This window comes from Salmo salar, chromosome 29 (genome assembly GCF_965601325.2).
Source record: "Salmo salar chromosome 29, fSalSal1, whole genome shotgun sequence".
Classification (NCBI taxonomy): Eukaryota; Metazoa; Chordata; class Actinopteri; order Salmoniformes; family Salmonidae; genus Salmo; species Salmo salar.
Window position 1 is genome coordinate 14,522,203 of NC_138319.1, and position 13,729 is coordinate 14,535,931.

The 13,729-nt window shown below is 40.1% G+C and overlaps 1 protein-coding gene across 4 annotated transcripts in view; it reads left to right on the forward strand.

The window, feature by feature from the left end:
- Positions 1-211: 211 nt before the first annotated feature.
- The window catches only part of LOC106590174 (anion exchange protein 2), an 83,251-nt gene continuing 69,733 nt past the window's right edge, over positions 212-13,729 (forward strand). For 2 of the 4 annotated variants that reach the window (XM_045710525.2, XM_014180867.3), the window contains exon 1: positions 230-320. The gene's annotated coding sequence lies outside the window, so the exon portion shown is untranslated. Of the gene's footprint in view, positions 321-13,729 lie in introns of all 4 variants that reach the window. The other 2 variants (XM_014180865.3, XM_014180866.3) reach the window with 2 other exon arrangements.

Sequence of the window (13,729 nt, forward strand, 5' to 3'; positions counted from 1 at the left end):
GAGCCGTCTATTTTCATTGTAGAGAAATCCGATTTTCTCCAGGTATTCCTCATTATAAATAACGTTTATTCACTTACCATTGAAAGAAATGGTCAGTTCCGGTCTGCTTAATAGGGTGGCTTTCCCATAGGTACCAATGCATTCGCAACTGTGTCTGGTCTGCTTAGTTCATTGACAGTACATGAACCACATAAATTGAGGGAGTGGGATGTCTCGCTTCCTTTTTCGTCTCTGGTCCAGCCATCGTGAGAAATATGAAACATTTTACGCACGCGCATCCATAGCACGTCCACACACAAGGCAGCGGGAGGTGAGTCGGGGTAAGAAGTCTAGCTACTAAACTAAGCAGGAAGTGGATAAAATACCAGTACTGTTTGTAAATATGTGAAAATGCCATTGTTTAGCCGAGAAGAGTGTTTTTGTTAGCGAGCTGTCTTCTAAAACTGAAATTCACATTGGTTAGGACTTGACAGGCAATGTTAGCTAGCAGCAAGCTATGCTGTCACTTGGCACGTTAAAGGTTGTAACGGAAAGGTTTAGCCTCTATGTCTCTGGGTTTAGCTAGCAATGCTAGTCAATTAATAATGGGAATGACTGAATTTGTATTGCTAGTTTAATGGTGTTGTCGATAAAGATGAATATGTCCTTTCAAAACGTTGGTATAAGATAAATGTTGTCTACAGTGGGGTGACAAAATGTAACTAAAGACGTGAGCTGACTACAGTAAAATGAACAGTAAAATGAATGATGGCTAAAGCCATGTGACAAAGTACAGTCAAGTTTTTGAGAATGTGATATAGGTAGGGAGGTACGCCGCAAGGTCACTTAACCCAATTTTTGTTTTGAAGGTTTTTTTATTTGGTACACACATCCTATCAACTGTACTTTTTATTAGGAACTTTTTGGCTGTACTAGTCGCTAAACCATTGAACAATCAGAGGCTGTGTGTGGGAGTTTGGTCAGGGGTAACGAGGTATGCGCGTTCAGTCATTCATTGATTGAGTGCAACATTTTCCGTTCTGTTGTAAACTCATTTTTCTAACTAAACCAGGTGTTTCCTCATAATGTCAAAATGACTCAGAAATGGCTCTTGCAGTAAACTATTTTTCTCCAGGTTCTAACCCATTGATCACACCTACAACGTCATTGCGTTTGGTACACCAGAAGTATATGCATTTCCAATGGAACGCTTCGTTTGCCTTGCAACATTGCGTTGCAGAGGCAGTTGCAGTGAGTTCTGTTGGTTTAGCAACAAAACCCAGGAGTGTGCAACTATGGGTCAAAGCAGATATTGTTAACTTAAGCAATATTTCGTCTCCAATGTTTATTAAAAACGCAAATAAATGTGCACAATGAGCACTTGTCTCAAATGCATCATTACAGTTGTTGGTTAGCTAGCTAGAGATTAGCATTGGCATGAAAAATCTGTCAAAACACCTCAATACAAGACATGATATCAATAACAAGATGAAAGTTTCTTGTCTGTCTTGCTAGCAATCTGGACACACAGAATCACAACAACAGGCTGACTTCTACCCCATGGAAGCACACACACATTGTTTTTGTGACGTTGTCAGCTAACCTGTCTACGTTGGATTAGTCAAACATATGCATCAAATTGGTAGCAGAAGGCAAATGTTGAACTTTTGTTGCACACATATCAAGATGATGCAGCGTACCATTTTGCACAAGCATTTCGCTACACCCGCAATAACATCTGCTAACCATGTGTATGTGATCAATAACATTTGATTTGAATGATGCTGTAGGTGTGATGCCTCGATCACATGCAGGGTGCAACAAAAGTTCAACATATGCACCACACAGAACGCACTGCAACTGCACTACAATGTAGTGCTGCAAGGCAAACGCAGGGTTCCGTTGGAAATGAATGTACTTCTGCTGGTGTACCAAAACACAATGACGCTGTAGGCTAATAAAACTGTCAGCAGGTCTATGGCAGGAAGGATGTGTCTCCTTAGCTCTCCCATGCAGGTTTACCTCTGTCATCCATAGCTTCTGACACACTCACTACATTGCATCTTATGGCAGTCTCCTGATCTATTGGGATTGGCATAGTGAGTAAGGAATACTGTAAAAAATGTATCTATTACTAGCCCACAATATGTTGTCTTACATCAAATAGCATTTTTCTTCTTTAAAGACACTGCACTGCTAGTACACCAAGACCAATGCATATGCGTACACACATCCATAAACATGTCATAATGGGACCCACTATTGAAGTAATTTCATAATGAAATTGTTCTAGGTGTATATTTTACCCATAAGTAAGCTTTCCTGTCAGCTGTCGTATGTTCATATCCCTTCTGACACATACTGGGCTGGGCTGTGTGTAATTAAGACCTATTTACAGTTCCTTCAGAAAGTATTGCACCCCTTGACTTTTTCCCCCACATTTTGTTACAAACTGGGTTTAAAATTGATTTAATTGTCATTTTTGGTCAACAATCTACACAAAGTACTCTCTAATGTGAAAGCTGAAGAAAAATTCTAACATTTATTGAAAATGAATGAAATATAAAAGACTATCTTGATTAGATACAGTTGAAGTCGGAAGTTTACATACACCTTAGCCAAATACATTTAAACTCAGTTTTTTACAATTCCTTTTAATCCTAGTAAAAAATCCCTGTTTTAGGTCAGTTAGGATCACCACTATTTTATTTTAAGAATGTGAAATGTCAGAATAATAGTAGAGAATTATTTCAGCTTTTATTTTTTCATCACATTCCCAGTGGGTCAGAAGACTACATGCACTCAATTAGTATTTGGTAGCATTGCCTTTAAATTGTTTAACTTGGGTCAAACTTTTAGGGTAGCCTTCCACATTCCTCCTGACAGAGCTGGTGTAACTGAGTCAGGTTTGTAGGCCACCTTGCTCGCACACGTTTTTTCAGTTCTGCCCACAAATTTTCTATAGGATTGGGGTCAGGGCTTTATGATGGCCACTACAATACCTTGACTTTGTTGTCCTTAAGCCATATTTCCACAACTTTGGAAGTATACTTGGTGTCATTGTCCATTTGGAAGACCCATTTGCGACCAAGCTTTAACTTCCTGACTGATGTCTTGAGGTGTTGCTTCAATATATCCACATAATTTCCCTTCCTCATGATGCCATCTATTTTGTGACGTGCACCAGTCCCTCCTGCAGCAAAGCACCCCCACAACATGATGCTGCCACCCCCGTGCTTCACGGTTGGGATGGTGTTCTTCGGCTTGCAAGCTTCCCACTTTTTCCTCCAAACATAACAATGGTCATTATGGCCAAACAGTTCTATTTTTGTTTCATCAGACCAGAGGACATTTCTCCAAAAAGTACGATCTTTGTCCCCATGTGCAGTTGCAAACCCTTGTCTGGCTTTTTTTTGCGGTTTTGGAACAGTGGCTTCTTCCTTGCTGAGTGGCCTTTCAGGTTATGTCAATATAGGACTCGTTTTATTGTGGATATAGATACTTTGTACCTGCTTTCTCCAGCATCTCCACAAGGTCCTTTGCTGTTTTTCTGGGATTGATTTGCACTTTCCTCACCAAAGTACGTTCATCTCGAGGAGACAGAATGTGTCTCCTTCCTGAGCGGTATGACGGCTGCGTGGTCCCATGGTGTTTATACTTGCGTACTATTGTTTGTACATATGAACGTGGTACCTTCAGACGTTTGGAAATTGCTCCCAAGGATGAACCAGACTTGTGGAGGTCTACAATTTTTTTTTCTGATGTCTTGGCTGATTTCTTTTGATTTTCCCATGATGTCAAGCAAAGAGGCACTGAGTTTGAAGGTAGGCCTTGAAATACGTCCACAGGTACACCTCCAATTGACTCAAATGATGTCAATTAGCCTATCAGAAGCTTCTAAAGCCATGACACAATTTTCTGTAATTTTCCAACCTGTTTAAAGGCACAGTCAAATTAGTGTATGTAAACTTCTGACCCAGGACCCCCAAAAAGTTTTTCAGTATTACTTATGTACGTTGTTGTAATACTGACAAAAATAATACAAATTCAACACATCACTGAGTACCCCTCTTTATATTTTCAAGCATGGTGGTGGCTGCCTCATGTTATGGTTATGCTTGTCATCAGCAAGTACTAGGGAGTTTTTTTAGGATAAAAATAAACAGAACACAGCTAAGCACAGGCAGAATCCTAGAGGAAACAGGAAGCATGTTTGGAAAATGTTTTATTCTGTACAGGCTTCCTTTTTTCACTCTGTCATTTAGGTTAGTATTGTGCAGTAACTGCAATGTTGTTGATCCATCCTCAGTTTTCTCATATCACAACCATTAAACTCTGTAACTGTTTTAAAATCCTGGTGAAATCCCTGAGCAATTTCCTTCTTCTCCGGCAACTGAGTAGGAAGGACGCCTTTAACTTTGTATTGACTGTGTCTATTGATACACCATCCAAAGCCTAATTAATAACTTCACCATGTTTAAAGGGATATTCAGCGTATGCTTTTTCTACCAATCGGTGCCCTTTGCGAGGCATTGAAAAACTTCCCTGGTCTTTGTGGTTGAATCTGTCCTTGAAATTCACTACATGATATGGTGTGGGGTATAAAGATGGGGTAGTCATTCAAAAATCTTGTTAACCATTATTATTGAACATGCAACTTATTGTGTGATTTGAAAAGCACATTTTTACTCCTGAACTTATTTAGGCTTGCAATAACAAAGGGGTTGAATACTTATTGACTTGACACATTTCATACTTTCATTTGAATTAATTTCGAGAATGTTCTACAAACAAAATTCCACTGACATTATGGGGTATAGTGTTGATAAGGCTGTAACACAACAAAATGTGGAACAAGTAAAGGGGTGTGAATACTTTCTGAAGGCACTGTAATTAGACTTGATTTGACGGAAAAACATTTAGGTTTTATTGTTACGTGGTAAGCCAAACCATCCAAAGAAGATCAGTGACTTATAAGTGAACGCAGCTATTTAGGATCTACTTGATTTGTTAGCTTTTTGATAAAATCTTCAGAGTTAAGCAGAACTATGAAGGCCTGCCTTCCTTAAAAGGCAGTTTACCTTTTTAAAGGTGATACTTATTCACCTGCCTACCCTGTTCCTCTCATCTACCCACCCCAGCCACTAGCACATACTGTCATATTTGATTCACAATCCAGCTGAGAAAGTCTAGTTTTCTTCATCTGAGGGCCGGAGAGGCGTTGGAAACCAAACATGTTTGATTTAGAGAAATGCGTTGTGCCTGTATGTTTAGGAGCTGGAAAATCATTAGATGAACAGTTTCCAGCCTTCTCAGCCGCTAATCCAAGAACACGCCGGGGTGCTGTAGGAACATATCTCCACTCTGCGGTTGTGATCTGAGCTGTGGCTTGTTTTCTTTGGCTCCACTGGAGGAAATCAAGCAGCCCCATTGTGAAATGATCAGTCATGACTAGGCGTTGTGTAACAATATCAATGCACCACCGACACGGCTGATGGAGCACTCGACATGGGCTACTTTATTGAGTATTGCTTTCGTCATACAGAAGAAAAGGCGAAAGTCGAACACATCCCTCTTGAGTTCTTATCAAGACTTCTTGTCTCTCTGCGTTTATTTTCCTTTCCGCTTTCCTTCAGGAATTGAATTGGCTCAGCACTTTATCCGTCAAGGTAAACAAATCTCCCTTTAAGTCTCCAAAGGCCTAGAGAAACTAATATAAAAAAGGCATTTGTGTCACAATTTCCTATGGTTATGATGCACAATTTTCGAAACACTTAGGGTATTTACTTGAAAGCAGAATTGTTACCGCTGCTCAACTAGGCAGGCATCAAATAAGCAGTGTTACTTTGATTTAACTCTTTGGATAGCCTACTCTTTGGCCAACAATCGTATTGTTTTAAAGTTTAAACCGCATTAAGCTCTGTGCAGCCTCATTTGGTACATCTAATTATACACTGACCCACAAATGCTGTTTGGCGCCAATGTTCCCTCTAAGCTGCGAGCAGCTCCCTGGGACTGCCGTGCACAAGAAATATCAGCACGAGATTGAACTTCACTCAACTTTCTAGAGTTTTCCCTGTTAACACTATCAATGTTTCCCTTTACTGTGGGAATTGTGAGCGAATCACCACAATATTAGCAACTTTCAATGGAACATACCTAAACAAAATGAACTATGCAAGAGACGTTGTAGGCAGAACACATAGTAGGATTCTATTGCATTGACAGGGAGGACTCAGGCCCATACTCTACACAGACCGGTGCGCCATAACCAATCAGAGCTGCAGTAGGCCTAAATGCAAGTAGACCATTGCCATATATGGATCTGTGCCATTCACTTTAAACTGGACTGTTTTTACAGAATGAGCGGTCGTGAGTAGACACGCTTGTTTGAGATCAAAGTAAGAGCGACGTCTTGTAGCGACGTGTCTACATTTGTTCATATCCTTTGCTATACTGCTATACTGAACAAAAACTATGAACTCAACATGCAACAATTAAAAAAATATTATACTGAGTTCATATAAGGAACTCGGTCAATTCATTAGGCCCTAATCTATGGATTTCACATGATTGGGAATAGGTCACAGATATCTTTTTTTTTTTTAAAAGGTGACTGGGAATAGGTCACAGATACCTTTTTAAAAGAGGCAGGGGCGTGGATCAGAAAACTAGTCAGTATCTGCTGTGACCATTTACCTCATGCAATGCGACATCTCCTTTGCATATTATTTTAACTAAAATTATATTTGTATATCAAGTTAGCATCGAGTTGATCCGGCTGTTGATTGTGGAATGTTGTCCCATTCCTCTTCAATGGCTGTGTCAAGTTGCTGGATATTGGAGAGAACTGGAACACGCTGTCGTACACGTCGATCCAGAGCATCCCAAACATGCTCCACGGGTGACATGTCTGGTGTGTATTCAGGCCATGGAAGGACTGGGTCATTTTTCAGGTTCCAGGAATTGTGTGGAGATCCTTGCGACATGGTGCCGTGCATTATCATGCTGAAACGTGATGGAACAACAATGGGCCTCAGGATCTCATCACGGTATCTCTGTGCATCCAAATTGCCATCGATAAAATGCAATAGTTTGTTGTCCGTAGCTTATGCCTGCCAAAACCATAACCCCACCGCCACCATGGGGCACTCTGTTCACAACGTAGACATCCGCAAACCGCTCCCCTACACAACGCCATACACGTGGTCTGCGGTTGTGAGGGTGGTTGGACGTACTGCCAAATTCTCTAAAACGATGTTGGAGGCAGCTTGAATTAACATTCAATTCTCTGGCAACAGCTCTGGTAGAAATTATTGCAGTCAGCAATGCCAATTGCACGCTCCCTCAAAACATGACATCTATGGCATTGTGTTGTGACAACTGCACATTTTAGAGTGGCCTTTTATTGTCCCCAGCACAAGGTGCAACTAGGGCTGTTGCGGTGACCATTTTACCGCCACACCGGTGTTCACTAGTCATGAAGTTAGTCAAATTCCACATGACCGTTTATTCACGCTAATTAGGCTTCTCCAAGCTCTGATGCTGTGGATGGTCATTAGTAGCCTACCAAACTTGCTAACTGCCTGGTACTCAGCACTCTATTGTCCCTCTAATCATTCTGGCATCAATGCAAATGTTATCGAAAAGCCTAATCAAACACTTCATGAGAGCCCATGAGCTCATGTTGCGCTACATTTCTATAGGCTATGCAATTGTGTGAGAAAACAGAGTGATAGCCTCTATTAAAAAGATGATCCCATCAGCTTTCTATAGGCTAGACCTACTATATTTATTTTCTTAACTTTCCTAATACTAAGCACATTGCTTCTCTTTACAACAGGAGTATAGTCTACCTGGCTGGCATGAAAACTAACCATGGGAAAAGTGTCCTCCATTCGCTATTTAAGTGCATAGATTACGTAATTTTTTTTCCCCTGCTCCTGTTTTGAGACAAGTACAGAGTAATGGTCCATTCTAAATCAAAACAAATTTCACACATATGTAAATACAATATTAAATCAAGAATAGTCTGATGGGTCATTGGTGACAATATTAGCCTATCACTTGTGAATTCTATATTATCACTTGTGAATGATGCCCAGCGTAAGGCAAGAAACAACTTTTTAGAATCGTAGTTGCACACCTAATGTAGCCTAGCCCATAGGCCTATATGTTTTGCAAGGGTTTGTATCACAACTAAGGTGGCCAAATAACAAAATTAAGCACATCAATCCGCTTACAATGGGCGTAGAGCCTAACTGGCATACTTAAGCAGTGTGTGTGTTTTCAAGTTTAGGAAAGATCATTTTCACCATAAAATACACCTTTTTATAGTAAAAGCATTACATGCATAATCACATTATTGGTTACTTTTGATTGTGGTGTTTTTCTGCTAATAGAACAGTTGTGCTTGTAGCCTACTACCTTGTGTGCATTGCTGTGCTTATAATGTGAAGAAATGGCCTAATAGTTGATAAACATTTTAAGTTAAGCTAAACGTTCTGATCTGTGTCAGCCACATTGCGTAAAAAAAGTTTTTGTGATGCTAGTGGTTGTATTAATTTGGCATCTATCGCATCCCACAACTGTCCCTGACTATGTTTTGGAATATTTATTTCTCACACAGAATAGAATAGATCAACTTTTGCACTATAGGGGATAGTAGATTGACATAGGCTAGTGCTTTTGCTGTTCATTAGGCCTAGTCATCTTGATGGCTGACGAAAGGTAAATGTGGACAGTTCTTCCAATATCTTCAATATGCACCTCCGGAATTGGATAAGGATCAAAGCAAATCAAATTTTATTAGTCACATACACATGGTTAGCAGATGTTAATGCGAGTGTAGCGAAATGCTTGTGCTTCTAGTTCCGACAGTGCAGTAATATCTAACAAGTAATCTAACATTCACAACGACTACCTTATACACACAAGTATAAGGGGATGGAATAAGAAAATATATATATCTCAGGAAAAAAGAAACGTCCCTTTTTCAGGACCCTGTCTTTCAATGATAATTTGTAAAAATCCAAATGACTTCACAGATCTTCATTGTAAAGGGGTTAAACACTGTTTCCCATGCTTGTTCAATGAACCATAAACAATTAATGACCATGCACCTGTGGAACGGTCATTAACCTCACTAGGGTAGGGGGCACTATTTTCACCTCCGGATGAAAAGCGTGCCCAAAGTAAACTGCCTGCTACTCAGGCCCAGAAGCTAGGATATGCATAGTTTCCAAAACTGTTAAAATAATGTGTGAGTATAACAGAACTGATATGGCAGGCGAAGACCTGAGAAGAATCCATCCAGGAAGTGGGATTTTTTTTTAGTTTTCTATTAAATGCCATTACAGTATCCATTGACTTAGGACTCAAATTGCACTTCCTATGGCTTCCACTAGATATCAAGTCTTTAGAAATTGTTTCAGGCTTGTATTCTGAAAAATTAGTAAGACCACTTTGAATGAATGGACACTGCAGTGTCCCAGAGGTTTTTAATGCGCACGACCGAGAGCACGCCGTTCTTGTTTTCCTTTTATATTGACGAAGCTATTGTCCGGTTGAAATGTTATTGATTATGACTAAAAACAACCTGAGGATTTATTCTAAACATCGTTTGACATGTTTCTACGAACTTTACTGATACTTTTCGGATTTTTCGTCTGTCTGTTGTGACTGCCTTTGAGCCTGTGGATTAGTGAACAAAACACGCGAACAAAACTGAGGTTTTTGGATATAAAGAGGGACTTTATCGAACAAAACAAACATTTGAGTAAATGGGAGTCTTGTGAGTGCAACCATAAGAAGATCATCAAAGGTAAGTGATTAATTTTATCACTGTTTGACTTGTGTAACTCCTACTTGGCTGGTAATGATTTGTCTGCTGGGCGCTGTTCTCAGATAATCGCATGGTATGCTTTCGCCGTAAAGCCTTTTTGAAATCTGACACCGTGGTTGGACTAACAAGAAGTTAATCTTTAACCTCTCTAGGGTAGGTGGCACCAAATCGTCCCACCTACGTAACAGCCAGTGTAATCCCGTGGCGCGTTATTCAAAAACCTCAGAAATGCAAAAACTTCAATTTTTCAAACATATGACTATTTTACACCAATTTAAAGACAAGACTCTCGTTAATCTAACCACACTGTCCGATTTCAAAAAGGCTTTACAACGAAAGCAAAACATTAGATTATGTCAGCAGAGTACCCAGCCAGAAATAATCAGACACCCATTTTTCAAGCTAGCATATAATGTCACATAAACCCAAACCACAGCTAAATGTAGCACTGACCTTTTGATCTTCATCAGATGACAACCCTAGGACATTATGTTATACAATACATGCATGTTTTGTTCAATCGAGTTCATATTTATATCAAAAACCAGCTTTTTACATTAGCATGTGACTAGCATGTGACTAGCATTCCCACCGAACACTGCCGGTGAATTTACTAAATTACTCACGATAAACATTCACAAAAAGCATAACAATTATTTTAAGAATTATAGATACAGAACTCCTCTATGCACTCTATGTCCGATTTTTAAAATAGCTTTTCGGTGAAAGCACATTTTGCAATATTCTCAGTAGATAGCCCGGCATCACAGGGCTAGCTATTTAGACACCCAGCAAATGTAGCACTCACCAAAGTCAGATTTACTATAAGAAAAATGTTATTACCTTTGCTGTCTAAGTCAGAATGCACTCCCAGGACTTCTACTTCAATAACAAATGTTGGTTTGGTTCAAAATAATCCATAGTTATATCCAAACAGCGGCGTTTTGTTCGTGCGTTCAAGACACTATCCGAAAGGGTAAATAAGGGTGACGAGCATGGCGCAATTCGTGACAAAAGAATTCTAAATATTCCATTACCGTGCTTCGAAGCATGTCAACCGCTGTTTAAAATCAATTTTTATGCCATTTTTCTCATTAAAAAAACGATAATATTCCGACCGGGAATCTGCGTTTAGGTAAACAGACGAAAGAAAATAAAGCATTCGGTCGACTCGGGCACGCGCCTAAGCCCATAGTACTCTGATCGGCCACTTGCCAAAAGCGATAATGTGTTTCAGCCAGAGCCTGCCTCGATATCGTTCAGCTTTTTCCCGGGCTCTGAGAGCCTATGGGAGCCGTAGGAAGTGTCACGTTAGAGCAAAGATCCTCAGTCTTCAATAAAAAGAGCCAAGATGAAACACAACTTCTCAGACAGGCCACTTCCTGCATGGAATCTTCTCAGGTTTTGGCCTGCCATTTGAGTTCTGTTATACTCACAGACACCATTCAAACAGTTTTAGAAACTTTAGGGTGTTTTCTATCCAAAGCCAATAATTATATGCATATTCTAGTTACTGGGCAGGAGTAGTAACCAGATTAAATTGGGTACGTTTTTTATCCGGCCGTGTCAATACTGCCCCCTAGCCCTAACAGGTTAAACCGATGTATAACACTTGTATGTTTTAATGAATTTTTATAATGAGTATTTCTGTTTTTGAATTTGGCGCTCTGCAATTTCACTGGATGTTGGCCAGGTGGGACGGTAGCGTCCCACACCCCCTAGAGAGGTTAAGATACTAACAGCTTACAGACGGTAGGCAATTACGGTCACGGTTATGAAAACTTAGCACACCAAAAGAAAGATACCCAGGGTCCCTGCACATCTGCTTGAACGTGCCTTGGGCATGCTACAAGGAGGCATGAGGACTGCAGATGTGGCCCGTCAGAGTCCAGGACCCAGTTGCACAGGCTGGGGTTGAGACCCAGGGTCTTGAGCATAATGATGAGTAATCTGAATAACTCTAAATTAAGCATGTACTGTAGGAGTACCTATGTCTTTGTTAATCGCTCAATGGAGAATAGCCGCATGTACGCACTCCCTCAAATCGTTTGGAGAAAATATCCTTTCTATTTTATTCAGCATTGTGTTCTTCATACTATAATATAAAATAATGCCACGGAATTCTAAGTCAATTAGACCAGCAGTTATTTGCTTGACATTCACCGGCTGACAACATTTCTTTACCGTCACAGCCCTAGGTCCACCTGTCTAATGATCATGCGGTTTAATCAGGGGCGAAAATCTGATCAACTTTGGAGGGGACAATTACATGAAATTTTCTCAAGAGCAATTCCTGAGGGGGACACCAAAAGTAGTGCTGTAACACATAGCCTACATTGTAATATGGTAAATGTATATTGAGGAACCAAAGAAATAAGGTGTTTGCCGTACTCCTAACTACCGGTACCCAAAACTACACAACTAATCACAACAGCAATACCATTGCCTTTAACAAATCTTAGTTCAGTCACCAGTTTAAGTTGAGAGTGGGGGTATCCATGGCATTTTCCAATTATGTTCCTATTTTACAAGTAAAAAAAATTGAGAACCTTTCATAATGTTGCCAAACAAAGACTCAACAAACTTACCTGAGACTCCCTGTCTCTGCCAGTCTGTCCCTGCATATCTGTCCCCAACTCTGCTGTCTGTGTGCCATCTGTTGCCTGCTCTGCCTAATGACATCATTGTGAAACATTTCCATTAGAATTTCATTTCGTTCTTATGAACATTTTATCAACTAGTCTTTGAGATATTAGGCTACTAGGGTTCTTACTATGCGTTTTGGTGTATTGAAAAATACTATGATGTCCGTCTTTTATTTTTCTGCCATTTTTCTACCTGGCTGGCCGGCTGGCTGGCTACACACACACACACAGTGTGTAGGTTATTTACAGTAGGAGATGGGCTTCTATCATTCTATTTGGGCTTCGATCTAAAAGGTAGCTAGCAAATGTGAAACGGATTAAAATGACAAGAGTTGACAGCTGTATGAGTTCACCATTTACACAACATATGCTGCAACCTTTTGTAATTTTAATAGTTTGTTTCATATTGGCTGGCTTCCAACAATAGCTGAATTTGCAAAGCTAGCGAGCACAAATTCCGTTTCAGTGGTGTTTGCTATAATCTTTGCTACCCGGGTTAAATAAAGGCGAAATAAAATAAATAAATAAAAGTTCCCTTGCGACAATTTAGCTTTTGCAACGAGACCATTAAATATATTTAAGACAATGGTAGAAGAGTGTAGTTCTGTTCAGTTTGGACTTCTGTTTATTGCTAACCTTATCACAGGGACTTTGAAGCACTAACTTACATCATCTGCATGCTGACCTTGGAATAAATTGACGATAGCAAAGATTCCATCTTTGACCACGCCACATAAATGGAATAGGTACTAGCTAGCTTAATAGTTAATATTTGCGCGCTAGCTCTGCATATTCAGCTAGTGTGTGTGCGCGATTGACTAGATTAACCTCACGTCAGTTACATTCATTGAGTGCCTTTCAGACAGTAGACACGACCCCTCTGTTACCTTGCCAACTAAGGAACTGGCAGTGGATCAAACCATTGCGACCCCCCCACTCTTTGCCTCACAATCTTTTGAAACTTAAAAACGCGCTATTAAGTGTCTATAATCAGCACAATTGCTTTCATTGCGTATTATTAATACTATTTAAATTACATAGTTATGTTTCAGTGATATATTGGGGGGGACAAATCATATTTTTCCCAGGATGGGGGGGTCGTGTCCCCCCAGGGGACCCCCTGGGATTTCCGCCCCTGGGTTTAATCAGTGTCTTGATATGCCACACCTGTCAGGGGGATGAATTATCTTGGCAAAGGAGAAACGCTCACTAACAGGGATGTAAACACATTTGTGCACAAAATTTGAGAGCGAAGCATTTT